The sequence below is a fragment of the Trichomycterus rosablanca genome, chromosome 4, assembly GCF_030014385.1.
Source record: "Trichomycterus rosablanca isolate fTriRos1 chromosome 4, fTriRos1.hap1, whole genome shotgun sequence".
NCBI lineage: Eukaryota > Metazoa > Chordata > Actinopteri > Siluriformes > Trichomycteridae > Trichomycterus > Trichomycterus rosablanca.
This window is the reverse complement of record NC_085991.1, coordinates 796,147-814,853: the sequence shown is the minus strand read 5'-3', so window position 1 is coordinate 814,853 and position 18,707 is coordinate 796,147. Positions and strand designations below refer to the sequence as shown.

The 18,707-nt window shown below is 40.6% G+C and overlaps 1 long non-coding RNA gene across 1 annotated transcript; it reads left to right on the top strand.

The window, feature by feature from the left end:
• Positions 1–719: 719 nt before the first annotated feature.
• LOC134312067 (uncharacterized) lies at positions 720–5,915 on the top strand. The gene is made up of 2 exons (XR_010011491.1): positions 720–796; positions 5,805–5,915. It is a non-coding gene; the product is annotated as an uncharacterized LOC134312067 (long non-coding RNA).
• Positions 5,916–18,707: the final 12,792 nt, after the last annotated feature.

Here is an 18,707-nt window from a genome sequence, read left to right as displayed (position 1 = left end):
AATCTTGCTTGTTTGTTATTGACCAAATACTTATTTTCCACCATAATTTACTACTTGATCACTTGGCACTACCTGTTCCACAATTTACACGTAGTAATGTTCCTATTTGCACAGCTTTAAATTGCACATTGTCTGTACTGCACCTTTAGGCTCCTCCCTTTTGAGTTTTTGTTCTGTTAGATGTTTAATCTTATATTCTATTCTATTATATTCTATTTTCTTTTTTTATATATTTTTTAGACTTTATATCTTAATTTTTTTTTCTTTCCTACCTCATTGTAATGTCGTTGTGTGATGTTTGTAATAATTGTAATTGCTGCTGCTACACCGCAATTTCCCTTCGGGGATCAATAAAGTAAATCAATCTAAATCTAAATCAAGAAAGAGGATCATAAATAAAGGGATAAATAATAATAAATAAATAAATAAAATAAAATAAAGTTAAGTGAGAGAAATACTAACCACATTAATTAGAGTGGATAATTTAAGTTCAGTTGTATTAGGATAATAGAGAGATGATTAGTACCTCACTTTTCTGAGTTTAGTGTTTTCTTTATTTAGTTAAAATTAATCCTGGGTTTGAGTCGTCACCGGAGACGCCCCTGAGTTTGACCGTTCTCACACTTTCTTTCCCTAGTTATTTAACTTCTGAGCACCTTGGTCTTAAGCACTTTCCCCCAGATACCTGCCTGTCTCCCTAGTGGTGGTTCTAGTCACTGCAGGGATTCTTCGAATCAAACAGCCCTGCTCGGTCCGTGCGCTTGGGTCCGAACCACACTTCCCCACGTAACAGAAGGTAAGTGAAATATGAACCCAACACTATACAGTATGCTACTGTGTCTCATTCTCAGTAAACATGTAAATTTGAGGTAACAGCTCATGATCAGGCCGTGATATTTCCGTCTTATGTAAACACACATCAGTTAGTTCCTGTTAACTGTGTAAATGAGTCTGTTTTTACACTCCTGAAAAAAACACCATCCAGTATCATATTCCAGTATCCATCTCACGCTACATTATTATTATTATTATTATTATTATACAATACTGAACCATCGATCCTACACACAGATAAACATGAGCTTTTATTTTAGGAAACGTGGAATCTGAAATATCAAACCTTAGTTAACATGAAATAATCAATAACTGTATAATCAATCCTGTGGGATCGTAACATGTTTGTATTACACAGTGATTAAAGATAATGATTAATTTAATAATGAACTGTTTGTTGCACATCACAGCATTCAAAGTCCAAAAGCCCAGAAACTGTTCTTCACAATGTGTCTTTAACACTGCTAGTAATTTCACCACCAGTAATTCAGATCTTTTGTGCATTTACGTTTTAAATTACATGTTCAGTACTTGTGTTCCAACTAACATCATCATTAAGTAAATATACCGAGAACTTAATTGTACAACTAGAATTTTCTCCACAAGAGGAACCACAAGGAATGCTCCTACATCCAACAGCAGGAGTTTCTCTCTTTAAGCCTTTAACCCTTTGATGCACAAGCTAAGCAAACCCCTTCTAATGCACAACATGGGTGGAAAATGACCCATATTCATCCATTCAAGAATATTTTCATATGCACATTAGTCAGTTATTCATGTATTTACTGTCTTAGCTAATAAAAGCTATCTATACTAGAATATGTAAACAGCTAGCAAGCAAATAGTATTGGACATATTCAAGATTCAAGAGCCTAATCTTTGGTTGTCTTTCAAAAGATCAGTAAATATGTTTTTGACTACAAACACTTACAAATGTCAGTAGTTCCTGTCAAATTCCATAGTAAATACATAAGGGTCATTTTTGACCCATGTTGTGCATTAGAAGGGTAGTGATACAAAAATGATTTTTATTAAAAAAGTAAAAAATATAAAACTGAAATAAGGATTTGTGATGATCAAAAACAAGTTAATTGAGGAATTCATGGAAGCTTGCAAAGATATAGAAAATAAAAACTCAGTTGGGTCACTTTTGACCCAGGTTGTGCATCAAAGGGTTAAGCATTTGTTTAGACTGTGGACAGTGTCTGTTTACATCAGATCATCAGGACAAATGTCCTTCCAGCATAAGGTCAGAGGTTTCCTGTCGATTTTATACAGGTTTAAAAGTTCAAAAGCAATAACAATTCGCTGATTCAATTCAATCTGGTCATTCATTCCTGTCGCTGTGAAATTTCCATCTAATGTAAAAACACGATAGGATCATCTGTTAGTTCCCATCTACTGTAAATGAGTCTGTTTTTACACCCTTAAAAAACACAAACCACTATCTTATTCCATTATCCCATTATCAATCTCGCACTACATTCTCATCCAATACTGAACCATCGATCCTGCACTCACAGATAAACATGTGCTTTTATTTTCGGAAAAAAGTTGACTGGGGTGAAGTTGGTTTCATATTCGCATATTCGGATTTCTTTCTTCAATAGCTTTTAAAAGATGCGTCCAAAAAGGCTAATCTTTGTAACTGCTCATTGTTGGCCATCAAGACAATCAACTACATCTCAGTTTACTACAGTAACAGATGCTTTTAAACTGTAAACAATACATTACTTTCAATGTGAGCCGTAACCGCTACGAGAGCGTCTAAACACTCACATAACACAGAAACAGCAGCAGATTTTTATTCATAACTTCAATAGCTTTTAAAATATTCGTCATATTGCTCCAGAACAAGTTGTATTTTATCAAGTGTAACCGACATTACATACTACAACTCTTATACTGACACTGTCACCCTTTATTACATAATAAAAACAGATTTTTATTAAATAACTTCAATAGCATTTAAAGTAATCGTCATATTGCTCAGGAACAAGTTCTACTATATTATCAAGTGTGACCCACATTACATACTACAACTCTTATACTGACACTTTTACCCTTTATTACATAATTAAAACAGATTTTTATTAATAACTTCAATAGCACTTTGCACTTTGACGAGTGCAGTGCAACATAGCTGCGTGTACGGAGGGACACATCCTAAGAGCACTCTTTTCTCATCTCTGTGCAGGCGCCATCAATCAGGCAGCAGAGGTCGTAATTGTACCAGTCATGAGAGAGAGAGAGACCCCATCCGACTTAGTCCCGCCCATCTGAACAACAGGCCAATCGTTGTTCAGGCCGCTCAGCCTCAGCTGGAAAGGAGGAGCTGAGATTCGGTACTATGTACTCGAGATCCCAGCTCTGGTCCCAGCGTGTGTTTTTAGCGCTGCGCCACCTGAGCGGCAAGATATCTTTGAATGAGACTTAAAAAGCTGAGGGTGTTGCTCTGCAGATCTTCTCAAAGCCTTTACGAGTAATTTTTACACCATATTTTGCTAAAAAACAGTTGTAAGATTAAAAAACATCCATCTCTGTCCAGTAGGTCTTGAAAAGAGAAGATACCTCTTTCGAACCGTTCAGCTTTAAAAAGAGATTTACTATTTATAGTGATAAACCTGTTATATATAAAGTAAAGACTTATGGGGAGAGAAGTTGTGGGTAAATATCATTTTCCAGTAAAGGAGCACCTGCTTATGGAAATGTGCTCATTTCAAAGGGATTCTTGAAAGTTGATAGTCACACTTAACATGGAATTCGAGGCCACCAACCCTTTCAAACAATTTGTTAGGAATATGAAACCACAATGGACATTGGACTTCCAACCAACATCTGCTGCTGGATTAGAGACTTCCTCTCAGACCGTGTACAGAGAGTTAGAGTTGGCTCACATGTCTCCACAGCCCTCAGACTCAACACTGGGTCTCCACAGGGCTGTGTGCTGAGGTTGGGCTGGTTGGGCTTGGTCATCAACACCTCCAAGACTAAAGAAGTGATTGTAGACTTCAGGAGGAGGAAGTCTGATCTGCAACCAATCTGGATTAATGGGGAGTGTGTGGAGAGGCAATACAGAGGGTCATCAACACCGCCCAAAAAATCATTGGACACCCTCTCCCATCACTAAAGGAGCTCTACAGCACCCGCTGTCTCAGGAGGGCACACAAAATTAAAAAAGACAGTACACACCCAGTACCGACTGTTCGAACTGCTGCCCTCGGGTAGACGTTACAGGCAAATCAAAACAAGGACTAACAGACTGAGAGACAGTTTTTACAACAGGGCCATAGCTCTGTTGAACACAAACACGTGACACAACATGCATCATTCAACAGGTCTCGTGCAATTTCATATTTCACTTTTAATGGGCCAATGTGCAATTTATAATTTAAATGTAGCTACTGTTTCAGCTTCTGTTTTGTTTGAGTGTTAATTTATATTTGTATATTTGTATATAGTGCTATTATTGTTTGCTGCTGTTGTTTTCTTGCGCCAAGGGAGGGGGTTGTACTTCAGTTTCGTTGTGCAATGACAATAAAGGATTCATTCATTCATTCACCAAAGAGACTGTAATTTAGTAATACAATCTTTCAGCCATTTAATCCTGAGCATCCCGAGAAAAGATTCAAACTCTAAGGCATTTAAACCTTTCATTAACTGAGATTTCCCTAAGTAATGAGGTTTATTCCTCCACAAAAAATGAAAGATAATAGAGTTGGCTGATTTAATTATAAAGAAATATATAAAGAATGACATGGATAAATAAGTATTGACACCCCCTCTATTTTAGACAAAAGAATACGAAGTCTCTAGTTAACCACTGATTCAGCAAACTTTCCATTTTTGCTAACCTGGGAATTAAATTCAACTCCTCGCTTTTCTCAACATTTTTAGTTAAAAGAACACCTAGATATTTAACTACTGACTTGACAGGAATATTAGCAATTTCTTTTAATGTACAATTGCCAGTATTTAAAATTTTTTCAGGTTTAAAGACAAACCGGAAGCTTTGGGAAACAAATGATTTTACTAATAACTATGGGGACCATATCACTATTCTCACTATTCTTCAAAATTAAGGCTGTATCATCAGCAAACTGACTTATAATAAATTCTCTACCAAGGACGTCTATACCGTGAACAACCTCAGACTTTTTGATATGTATAGCCATTAACTCTACAGCTAAAATAAATAATAAAGGAGCGATAGGACACCCTTAGTGTCCTGGGTAAGAGATATACTACTGTAAATGTCATTATAAAACATGAAAAATGACTTATCTAATAATTCCAGGGTTTTAAACAAGAACTTATGTTCTAATGTATCAAAAGCTTTAAAGAAGTCTAAGAATAAAATTAAAAATTATTTTTTTATTATTTGTTGAGGTATCAAACAATCATAGTCAGGGGGCCAGACAAATATGATTGTCAATATGTCTACCTTTAATGAAAGCAGACTGGGTTTCATCAATTAACCCACTCAGCCGCCTTTTCAGTCTGTTTGCATATACTGTACATGTGAAAGCAACTTATAGTCACAGGAAAGAAGTGTTATGGGTCTCCAGTTATCAAGATGTAATTGATCTTTATTTGGCTTTGGGAGGAGAGTGATTAAACCATGTTTCATGGTAGGAGACATGGTAGAACCACCTATACAGTCTTTAAAGGCTTTAAAAACTAAGGTTTTTATACCAGGCCAAAAATCTTTTAAGAATTCGACTGTAAGGCCATCCAGGCCTGGAGATTTTCCATTAGGCATCCTGGAGATCGCATCGTCAAGTTCAGAAATCATAAGATCTGTAGTACCTCTGTAGTACCAATTATATCATCATCTACTTTAGGGATGTTATCCTTAAGTAAATCACTAAAAAAGGAATAAATCAAACTGTCAATTTTTGTTTGATCGTCACATACAGTATTATCTCTGAATAATTTATTAATAATTTTCCTTGTTTTGCTTAATGTAGCATTAAGGTCCTATTTACTGGAACTGGAACCTCCAAAAACGACCCAGAGCCTCATTCCTGCTTCCTTCATCATGTCCTAATAAACACTGGTACTGAAAAAAAGTAAGTGAACAATGAACCCAACACTATACAGTATGCTACTGTGTCTCATTCACAGTAAACATGTAAATTTGAGGTACCAGCTCATGATCAGGTCATTAATTCCTGTCGCCGTGATATTTCCGTCTTATGTAAACACACATCAGTTAGTTCCTGTTTACTGTGTAAATGAGTCTGTTTTTACACTCCTGAAAAAACCACCATCCACTATCTTATCCTATTATCCATCTCCAGCTTTTATTTTAGGAAAAGTGGAATCTGAAATATCAAACATCAGTTAACATGAAATCAAACTGTATAATCAATCCTGTGGGATCTTAACATGTTTGTATTACACAGTGATTAAAGATAATGATTAATTTAATAATGAACTGTTTGTTGCACATCACAGCATTCAAAGTCTATCATCACAAAAGCCCAAACTGTTCTTCACAATGTGTGTCTTTAACACTGCTAGTAATTTCACCACCAGTAACTAAGATCTGCTGTGCATTTACATTTCAATACTTGTGATACAGCTAACATCATCATTAAGTAGATATATTTTCGCTCGCCAACTGGTCACCACTAGATTTGCCGGCTCGGGAGCAACTCGGCGTTTGCTCAGCGATCGTAACCCGGCTCTCAATCGCTATGTGTGAACTACTCAACAACTCGATGCGAGCGGCTCGCCAAGCACTTGGCAACTGAAAAAAGATATCTAGCATGTCAGAAATCTGGATCTGAGTTGTCGAACAGCCAATGAGAACGCAGGATACGGTGTGAGGGGAAATGCAGGGGAGGAGTGTAAACAGGTGGCACACACACAAGTTTTACAGTATTTCTGGCCTGATCGTTCTCTACAAAACACCCACGCTGCATTGCAAACAATATTAATTAACCTCCAACTCACTATGAAACAATCCTTGCTGCTCGTGTTGCCAAGTCCACTCAGATTCATTTATTTTTCCTCTTTGATTTTATGCTGCACATCAGCGCACACACTTTGATCTCTCGCTGCATGTTGACGTGCATTTTTGGACGTAGAATCATTAAACCCCTCGTCACTTCTCACGTGTGTTTTCGTGACAGAACGTAGTTTGGGAGAGCAGAGAAGCTCGCCTGCGATTCCAGTCGGTGATAGATGGTGGTGTGTGACCCCCTATCACCGATCAGTCATGTAGTGTGAAATCCACACCGACCTGGAAGACTCCCGATTACAAGAGATCCAGTCGTGTAGTGAGAACTGTACAGCGACCCGACCACTTGGAAAGTTGTGTAGTGTGAACTTGGCATTAGATAAAAACGCTCAGGAATGCTCCTACATCCAGTCAAAAACTTATATCCATTTTAATGGGAGATGTAAGTCAAGCTGGTCGGAGGTTTGATGATTTCTGAACCTCTTCTGAACTTATTAGTCTATAAAACTTTGATCTGCACCTTAAAGCTCTATTGAAATGACTTTAAATCTACTGAACAAACAACAATCAGCAGCAGGAGTTTCTCTCTTTAAGCCTTTAAGCCTTTGTTTAGACTGTGGACAGTGTCTGTTTACATCAGATCATCAGGACAAATGTCCTTTCAGCATAAGGTCAGAGGTTTCCTGTCGATTTAACACAGATCAGGCATAACATTATGACCACCTTCCTAATATTGTGTTGTTCTGACACCTTTCTATCAGAACCAGCATGAACTATCAGACTCAGCAGACCACACAGTCCAGCCTTCGCTCCCCGCGTGCATCAATGAGCCTTGGCCGCCCATGACCCTGTCGCCGGTTTACCACTGTTGATAGATACTGACCACTGCAGACTGGGACACACCCCACAAGAGCTGCAGTTTTGGAGATGCTCAGACCCAGTCGTCCAGTCATCACAATCTGGCCCTCGTCAAACTGGCTCAGATCCTCACGCTCGTCCATTTTTCCTGCTTCTAACATCAACTTTGAGGATAAAATGTTCACCTGCTGCCTCATATACCCCCCCCCCCCCACACACACTAACAGGTGCCGTGATGAAGAGATTATGACCTGCCAGTGGTCATAATGTTATGCCTCGTCAGTGTATCAAGATTTAAAGGTTTAAAACAAATTATTAATTCAAATAATTTATTTTTATTGCATTTGAACGTCCCAACCTTTAGAAACTGGATTCGTTAATAGCCGACATTATCTCGTCATAATTTCCAAGCTGCTGATTGGCTGCATTGATAGTCAATTGAATCATCATTGGTTTATGATTCAGGTAAGCCCGCCTCTTCAGAGCTATTAACTTACAGCTGTTCAATCAGGATAAAAGCACAAATTATAATTATTAAAAACGCAGATTTTCATTTAATAGAACTAATAATAGTGCAAATAGTCTTGAGTAGAAATATACTATTTATTTCCCAGTAGAATTATAAGTTATTTCTCTTTTTTGTGTGTAGCAGTCTGTATCTGAGACCATTTATAAACTGGTTTGGAGTCTAAACACTTTTTAAAGAGACTGAGAAAGAAACTGCAGGATAAATGAAGTACAATACGTTGGAACTATACTAAATTAATAATAAATGTTAAAACAGAAAGACCACAGACTAAACGTCAATAGTGACCTCTACTGGTCAGAAGGAGAATTGCAGCGTTTATATAAAGGTAAAAATACTTAAATTTAATAAAAACCTCTAAATGCACTTAAATACTTTCATAAGAGAGTTTATATGTTTCATTGTTTAACCTGGACTGTATTTATTTAGTGAACATGAATGAATTCAGGAATGGATTCCTCAATAATGACTGTAATTGGTAAAGTGTGTATCAAGGTCCTGTTCTTCTGGTTTTTCTTGCTAAAAATGAAAAGCTTAAAATCTTAAATCACTGACGCATGTCAAGCATGTTTATTAGCAGAATGACTGATTGGCGTTTAGGACCACTAAAATAACGACAGTTAAATAATTAAGAGGGTAAAAATCATTACCAGTAATTTACGACAGCAAGTGAAACTGCTATGACCAAGACTGAACAGTAAAAGATCAAGAACGAGACCGACACTAAAGAATAAACATGATTGATTGTTTATTTATTAGGATTTTAACGTCATGTTTTACACTAGGAACGGTAGTTACTGCTTACACAAGATTATTCAGTTCACAAGTTTCATGTCAAACACTTGTCATGGATAATTTAGTGTCTCCAGGTCACCTCACTTCACGTCTTTGGGAGGAAACCAGAGCTCCCAGAGGAAACCCACGCAGACACGGAGAGAACATGCAAACTCCACATAGAAAGGACCCAGATCCTTTCCTGGGGATCAAACCCAGGACCTTCTTGCTGTGAGGCGACAGTGCTACCCACCGAGCCAACGTGCCGCCCAAAAAGAACAAGACCAAGACTGAACAGTAAAAGACCAGGACAAAGAGTAAGAGAGTAAGGGAGAGTAAGAGATCAAAATCAAGACTGCAATGTTAAAGACCAAGATCAAAGCTAAGATGGGACAGTAATGACACATGTTAAAAAGTGTTTTCGTGACAGAACGTAGTTTGGGAGAGCAGAGAAGCTCGCCTGCGATTCCAGTTGGTGATAGATGGTGTAGTGTGTGACCCCCTATCACCGATCAGTCATGTAGTGTGAAATCCACACCGACCTGGAAGACTCCCGATTACAAGAGATCCAGTCGTGTAGTGAGAACTGTACAGCGACCCGACCACTTGGAAAGTTGTGTAGTGTGAACTTGGCATGAGATAAAAACGCTCAGGAATGCTCCTACATCCAGTCAAAAACTTATATCCATTTTAATGGGAGATGTAAGTCAAGCTGGTCGGAGGTTTGATGATTTCTGAACCTCTTCTGAACTTATTAGTCTATAAAACTTTGATCTGCACCTTAAAGCTCTATTGAAATGACTTTAAATCTACTGAACAAACAACAATCAGCAGCAGGAGTTTCTCTCTTTAAGCCTTTAAGCCTTTGTTTAGACTGTGGACAGTGTCTGTTTACATCAGATCATCAGGACAAATGTCCTTTCAGCATAAGGTCAGAGGTTTCCTGTCGATTTAACACAGATCAGGCATAACATTATGACCACCTTCCTAATATTGTGTTGGTCCCCCTTTTGCAGCCAAAACAGCCCTGCAACTGTGATGCTCTGTGTATTCTGACACCTTTCTATCAGAACCAGCATGAACTATCAGACTCAGCAGACCACACAGTCCAGCCTTCGCTCCCAGCGTGCATCAATGAGCCTTGGCCGCCCATGACCCTGTCGCCGGTTTACCACTGTTGATAGATACTGACCACTGCAGACCGGGACACACCCCACAAGAGCTGCAGTTTTGGAGATGCTCAGACCCAGTCGTCCAGTCATCACAATCTGGCCCTCGTCAAACTGGCTCAGATCCTCACGCTCGTCCATTTTTCCTGCTTCTAACATCAACTTTGAGGATAAAATGTTCACCTGCTGCCTCATATACCCCCCCCCCCCCCCCCCCACACCCCACACTAACAGGTGCCGTGATGAAGAGATTATGACCTGCCAGTGGTCATAATGTTATGCCTAGTCAGTGTATCAAGATTTAAAGGTTTAAAACAAATTATTCATTCAAATAATTTATTTTTATTGCATTTGAACGTCCCAATCTTTAGAAACTGGATTCGTTAATAGCCGACATTATCTCGTCATAATTTCCAAGCTGCTGATTGGCTGCATTGATAGTCAATTGAATCATCATTGGTTTATGATTCAGGTAAGCCCGCCTCTTCAGAGCTATTAACTTACAGCTGTTCAATCAGGATAAAAGCACAAATTATAATTATTAAAAACGCAGATTTTCATTTAATAGAATAGTGCAAATAGCCTTGGGTAGAAATATACTATTTATTTCCCAGTAGAATTAAAAGTTCTTTCTCTTGTTTTGTGTGTAGCAGTCTGTATCTGAGACCATTTATAAACTATTTTGGAGTCTGAAAGCTTTTCTAAAGACACTGAGAGAGAAACTGAGGGGTAAATAAAACATACGTTGGAACTAAACTAAATTAATAATAAATGTTAAAACAGAAAGACCACAGACTAAACGTCAATAGTGACCTCTACTGGTCAGAAGGAGAATTGCAGTGTGTGTATATAAAGGTAAAAATACTTAAATTTAATAAAAAAAACCTCTAAATGCACTTACTTAATACTTTCATAAGAGAGTTTATATGTTTCATTGTTTAACCTGGACTGTATTTATTTAGTGAACATGAATGAATTCAGGAATGGATTCCTCAATAATGACTGTAATTGGTAAAGTGTGTATCAAGGTCCTGTTCTTCTGGTTTTTCTTGCTAAAAATGAAAAGCTTAAAATCTTAAATCACTGACGCATGTCAAGCATGTTTATTAGCAGAATGACTGATTGGCGTTTAGGACCACTAAAATAACGACAGTTAAATAATTAAGAGGGTAAAAATCATTACCAGTAATGTACGACAGCAAGTGAAACTGCTATGACCAAGACTGAACAGTAAAAGATCAAGAACGAGACCGACACTAAAGAATAAACATGATTGATTGTTTATTTATTAGGATTTTAACGTCATGTTTTACACTAGGAACGGTAGTTACTGCTTACACAAGATTAATCAGTTCACAAGTTTCATGTCAAACACTTGTCATGGATAATTTAGTGTCTCCAGGTCACCTCACTTCACGTCTTTGGACTGTGGGAGGAAACCAGAGCTCCCAGAGGAAACCCACGCAGACACGGAGAGAACATGCAAACTCCACACAGAAAGGACCCAGATCCTTTCCTGGGGATCAAACCCAGGACCTTCTTGCTGTGAGGCGACAGTGCTACCCACCGAGCCAACGTGCCTCCCACAAAGAACAAGACCAAGACTGAACAGTAAAAGACCAGGACAAAGACTAAGAGAGTAAGGGAGAGTAAGAGATCAAAATCAAGACTGCAATGTTAAAGACCAAGATCAAAGCTAAGATGGGACAGTAAGAGACCAGGATCAAGACAAAGGCTAAAGTGTAAGAGACAAAGGTGAAAATATTAATTCCAAGAGTAACAAGGAAGAGGCAGTTAAAGACCAACATAAAGACCGATAATAAAAATAAGAGACAAAGATTAAGATCAAACCTGAAGAGTAAAAAAAGAGTCATGTCCTTCTGCTGTGCCATTTTGGCTGGCAGAGGGGGCACGGAGGCTTATTGTAAGCGTTAATAACACTGTTATACTGGGCTGCTTGGTCCGGTCTGGTTTTCTGCTGCCACATCAGATCATTTTGGGAACTCGCCCGGTGTCACAGCATTTTGGGCTTCACAGTGAGACCACTCTGGGAGAGGCGTGATGTCCCTTTTCCGGTGCAAACCCCACCCGTAAATCCACGTTATGCGCCACAGGTTGGTGCCAGTTAGTGTGGTTGGGGTGCCACTCGTGCATTGCCGGTCCTGGCTGATTCTGAAGGTTCTTTGAGTTGTCACAGACAAAGCGTTTGGGAATAGAGCTTCATTTTATTCTCATACAGCCATTTTTGTGTGTTTTTGTAAGTGTGTTTTGGACCGCTGTTTGATTAAACTCTCCTGTTACTTTATTTATGCTAAAAAGTTTCTCAGGTTGTTGGAATGGAAAAACAGCCCCCAGCGGTGATTAGGTTAATTTCTGTAAAAACATTCTTTTCATGCCAAACAATCTCAAATGTTTATTGCTATATATAAGCTTAATTGCTTCTCCTCTAAATTTAGAAACTAGTTTTAAAATTCCAGAACATCTCGTCCAGGTTCTGACATTTTTGTTCCTATAAATCTGTTCCTATAAACACTGTGCAGGACAGGGGAACAATCATGTTGGAACAGGACGGGGTCTTCTTCAAGTTGTTGGGGTAAATTTGGTGTATAACACAAATTTAGGACGTAAGACGACAGCATTAGTTCGTCACTGACCGGTTAAGTGCTGGGCGTCGACAGACAGGAGGAATTTCTGAAGATGATTATGAGAGAATCCGCTGCTGCTGCTGCTGCATATTGAACATGTTGTTCAAAACAGAAAAAAGACATTGGGTTTAAAATCAGAGAGTCTTAAAACATGCCAACATTATATTTAGTACAACCCAAAATCAGAAAAAGTTGGGACAGGATGGAAAACGCAAATAATAATAAAAACACAGAGTTTCTTACATTGACTTTGACTTTTATTAGATGTCAGACAGGATGAAGCTGAGATATTTCATCTTTTATCTGCTCAACTTCATTTCATTTATTAATAAACATCCATTCCTGCATTTCAGACCTGCAACACATTCCAAAAAAAGTTGGGACAGGGGCGATTTAGGGCTCGTATTGAGGTGAAAAAACTAAATAATGATGTGATTCCAAACAGGTGATTGTGATCATGGTTTGGTGCAAAAGCAGCATCCAGGAAAGGCTGAGAGTCTCTGATGAGTGAAGATGATCAGAGGTCTGCCAGGGTCTGTCATGGTATGGGGGGGTGTCAGTACCAGGGTCTATCATGGTATGGGGCGTGTCAGTACCAGGGTCTGTCATGGTATGGGGGTGTGTCAGTGCCAGGGTCTGTCATGGTATGGGGGTGTGTCAGTGCCAGGGTCTGTCATGGTATGGGGGGGTGTCAGTACCAGGGTCTATCATGGTATGGGGCGTGTCAGTACCAGGGTCTGTCATGGTATGGGGGTGTGTCAGTGCCAGGGTCTGTCATGGTATGGGGGGGTGTCAGTACCAGGGTCTGTCATGGTATGGGGTGTGTCAGTACCAGGGTCTGTCATGGTATGGGGGTGTGTCAGTGCCAGGGTCTGTCATGGTATGGGGGGGTGTCAGTACCAGGGTCTATCATGGTATGGGGCGTGTCAGTACCAGGGTCTGTCATGGTATGGGGGTGTGTCAGTGCCAGGGTCTGTCATGGTATGGGGGGGTGTCAGTACCAGGGTCTGTCATGGTATGGGGTGTGTCAGTACCAGGGTCTGTCATGGTATGGGGGTGTGTCAGTGCCAGGGTCTGTCATGGTATGGGGGGGTGTCAGTACCAGGGTCTGTCATGGTATGGGGTGTGTCAGTACCAGGGTCTGTCATGGTATGGTGGTGTGTCAGTGCCAGGGTCTGTCATGGTATGGGGGTGTGTCAGTGCCAGGGTCTGTCATGGTATGGGGGTGTGTCAGTGCCAGGGTCTGTCATGGTATGGGGTGTGTCAGTGCCAGGGTCTTTCATGGTATGGGGTGTGTCAGTGCCAGCGTCTGTCATGGTATGGGGGTGTGTCAGTGCCAGGGTCTGTCATGGTATGGGGTGTGTCAGTGCCAGCGTCTGTCATGGTATGGGGGTGTGTCAGTGCCAGGGTCTGTCATGGTATGGGGTGTGTCAGTGCCAGGGTCTGTCATGGTATGGGGTGTGTCAGTACCAGGATCTGTCATGGTATGGGGGTGTGTCAGTGCCAGGGTCTGTCATGGTATGGGGGTGTGTCAGTGCCAGGGTCTGTCATGGTATGGGGTGTGTCAGTGTCAGTGCCAGGGTCTGTCATGGTATGGGGTGTGTCAGTGCCAGGGTCTGTCATGGTATGGGGTGTGTCAGTACCAGGGTCTGTCATGGTATGGGGTGTGTCAGTACCAGGGTCTGTCATGGTATGGGGTGTGTCAGTACCAGGATCTGTCATGGTATGGGGTGTGTCAGTGCCAGGGTCTGTCATGGTATGGGGGTGTGTCAGTGCCAGGGTCTGTCATGGTATGGGGGTGTGTCAGTACCAGGGTCTTTCATGGTATGGGGGTGTGTCAGTACCAGGGTCTGTCATGGTATGGGGTGTGTCAGTACCAGGATCTGTCATGGTATGGGGTGTGTCAGTGCCAGGGTCTGTCATGGTATGGGGGTGTGTCAGTGCCAGGGTCTGTCATGGTATGGGGGGGTGTCAGTGCCAGGGTCTGTCATGGTATGGGGGTGTGTCAGTGCCAGGGTCTGTCATGGTATGGGGGGGTGTCAGTACCAGGGTCTGTCATGGTATGGGGGGGTGTCAGTACCAGGGTCTGTCATGGTATGGGGTGTGTCAGTGCCAGGGTCTGTCATGGTATGGGGGTGTGTCAGTGCCAGGGTCTGTCATGGTATGGGGTGTGTCAGTGTCAGTGCCAGGGTCTGTCATGGTATGGGGTGTGTCAGTGCCAGGGTCTTTCATGGTATGGGGGTGTGTCAGTACCAGGGTCTGTCATGGTATGGGGTGTGTCAGTACCAGGATCTGTCATGGTATGGGGGTGTGTCAGTGCCAGGGTCTGTCATGGTATGGGGGTGTGTCAGTGCCAGGGTCTGTCATGGTATGGGGGGGTGTCAGTGCCAGGGTCTGTCATGGTATGGGGGTGTGTCAGTGCCAGGGTCTGTCATGGTATGGGGGGGTGTCAGTACCAGGGTCTGTCATGGTATGGGGGGGTGTCAGTACCAGGGTCTGTCATGGTATGGGGTGTGTCAGTGCCAGGGTCTGTCATGGTATGGGGGTGTGTCAGTGCCAGGGTCTGTCATGGTATGGGGTGTGTCAGTGCCAGGGTCTGTCATGGTATGGGGGTGTGTCAGTGCCAGGGTCTGGTGGAACACGGACTACTCTGCTACTCCTCCACTTTGGTTGGTCCCGATCTTTCCAGAAGTGGTGCCGATGCCCTCAGCTCAAGAAAAAACAAGCCAAGAATGTAAAACATGGTGATGTAATTATTTAATTACTGTACTTTGCTGACATGGACGATTAGAGCCACGTCAGGCGAACATCACATGTAATGAGATAATTCACCGGGTCGGTTCTAAAAATTACGGCGGCACAGCAGCTATTATGGCCACTTTGCTCAGCACTCGACTTAAGTGGTAAACCCTCATCAGTGTGTGAATCTGATCTGAATCTGCATCAGTGTGGAATAAGGTGCAAATCCAGGGTTACAGCTCCACATGTATCTGTTTTTATCTGGATTCTCCTCCCTGTTTCACTTTTAAACTTGTGTTACAGCTCCAGCTTCTGAGAAATGGTGAGAATCAGAATCAGCTTCTCCCAGAGTCTAAAACGCTTCTGGTTGAAAATAAAGCTTAACGTGGTTTAATGTAGTAAAAGAAGGAGACAGGAGCACTAAACTTCTCTTCATTATTACTGCTCATAAGTTCCTCCACTAATCACATTCCTCACTCGCTGTTTTACTACAGCGAGTAAAAAAACCGCCTCGTATCAAACAGTTCGTCTCATTGGAGGAGCTTTGAAAGGGTCAGCGAACAGGGTCAAAGTTCAATCAGGTGAACCCACCACGGTAAAAGTGCGACATACTCCACGCAAAAACGGTTTTACACTTTCAGCATTTAGCAGACGCTTTTATCCAAAGTGACTTACACAATGAGTGGAACACGATGAGCAATTGAGGGTTAAGGGCCTTGCTCAGGGATCCAACAGTGGCAACTTGGTGGTGGTGGGGCTCGAACCGGCAACCTTCTGTTTACTAGTCCAGTACCTTAACCACTGAGCTATCACTGGCCCACTGGTTTTACTGCTTCTCATGTGAATGCGCCCTTACTCCAGCCCACCACTGCTGAGATTCAAACCCAGCACAGGCATGATTGGCTATGTCTGGTGGGGGTGGCTGTAACAATCAATAATATGCAACAATTTACAGTATAAATATCGTTTGAGTTTGAGTCTCAGTGGTGCCACCGGATTGCTCAGGCATATAACGGGTCTGAGGGAGGAAAGGACAACAGCGGCTCCTACCTTCTGCTCGAGGAATACAGAGAGAGTAGCGCGTCCTTCTGAATGTGATCAGACTGTCTGTAAGAAACCACCGCTGCTTGGCGAGAGATGGAAGTTGGGGTTGCCGGCTTCGCGTGCACCCTGCTCGGCCAGTCTGGGCGCGACGCAGCCTGCAGGGGTCGCCAGAGAGATATTACAGTCCGAAGAATGAAAGTAAAGAAAATTAGTCACGTTCATCATGTAGCTTATTACTGTACTTCATTTACATGTTTTATCCAATTTGAGTCATTGAGAATTAAGGGCCTGGCTCAGGGGCCCAACAGTGGCAACTTGGTGGTGGTCAGGCTTGACCTGGCAACCTTCTGATTACTAGTCCAGTACTTTTATTTCTAAGCTTTTTCTTTTTTTTGCCCCTCAATTTAGACGTATCCAATTCCCTGTTAGACTTGCAACGTCCGCCGGATGAGTTTGCATACATTTGTTCAAATGTCAAATTTCTAATTAGAATGTTTATTAATTCTGTGTTCCAGGTCTGAGAAAGAAAGAAAGAAAGAAAGAAAGAAAGAAAGAAAGAAAGAAAGAAAGAAAGAAAGAAAGAAAGAAAGAAAGAAAGAAAGAAAGAAAGAAAGAAAGAAAGAAAGAATGAAAAACAAGATTTATGCTCAAATAAACCCTGAACTTTTTACTTATTGATCAGTCAACCATCTAAACCACGTGTCAAACTCAAGCCCACAAGCACGTCATTTTATGTGACCCGCGAGAGCTTAAAAGACGTAATATTGTCTTAAAATACTACATAAACTGTAAAATCCTACATAAACTGCATCTCCTACAATGCATGCCGATTCTGTGACCACCACTAGATGTCAGTGTTTGCACATCAGTGTTTAACTGAGGCGGTTTTCCAACAAGTGATGCTGAGAAATATTTACAAATCATCCCAACATGTACAAGCAGAGAAAATTTAATGAAAGATGTGAAAGTTAAAACGAGTTTGTGCTGCAGGAAGAGAAAGTGGTTCATCTCTTGTGTTATGAGGCATGTCTGTGGTAAAGGGGGACGATATAATTGTTGATATACGTTATAAATATACAGAATAAATTTGGCAATTTAACCTCCAAGAAAAACAACAAACTGTCCAAGACTTAAAAGGCGACTCCAATGGGGCGCCGAGGTGGCGCAGCGGGATATTCTGCTTGCCACCGGTTGGCTGGACACCATCTAGCGGGCGTAATTGGCAGTGCCTGCAGCAGATAAGGTAAGATAAGGTAAGATAAGGTAAGATAAGATAAGGTAAGGTAAGGTAAAGTGAGGTAAGGTAAAGTAAGATAAGGTAAGATAAGAAAAGATAAGGTAAGATAAAGTAAGGTAAGGTAAAGTAAGATAAGGTAAGATAAGGTAAGGTAAGATAAGGTAAGATAAGGTAAAATAAGAAAAGATAAGGTAAGATATAGTAAGGTAAGGTAAAGTAAGATAAGGTAAGATAAGGTAAGATAAGAAAAGATAAGGTAAGATAAAGTAAGGTAAGGTAAAGTAAGATAAGGTAAGATAAGGTAAGGTAAGATAAGGTAAGATAAGGTAAAATAAGAAAAGATAAGGTAAGATATAGTAAGGTAAGGTAAAGTAAGATAAGGTAAGATAAGGTAAGATAAGAAAAGATAAGGTAAGATAAAGTAAGGTAAGGTAAAGTAAGATAAGGTAAGATAAGGTAAGATAAGGTAAGATAAGAAAATATAAGGTAAGATATAGTAAGGTAAGGTAAGGTAAGATAAAGTAAGGTAAGATAAGGTAAGATAAGGTAAGTTAAGATAAGATAAGGTAAGATAAGATAAGGTAAGATAAGGTAAGATAAGAAAAGATAAAGTAAGATAAAGTAAGGTAAGGTAAAGTAAGGTAAGGTAAGATAAGATAAGGTAAGGTAAGTTAAGATAAGGTAAGGTAAGATAAGATAAGGTAAGATAAAGTAAGGTAAGGTAAAGTAAGATAAGGTAAAGTAAGGTAAGATAAGATAAGATAAGGTAAGGTAAGTTAAGATAAGGTAAGATAAAGTAAGGTAAGATAAGGTAAGGTAAGATAAGGTAAAGTAAGATAAGGTAAGATAAGGTAAGGTAAGGTAAGGTAAGATAAGGCAAAGTAAGATAAGGTAAGATAAGGTAAGATAAGAT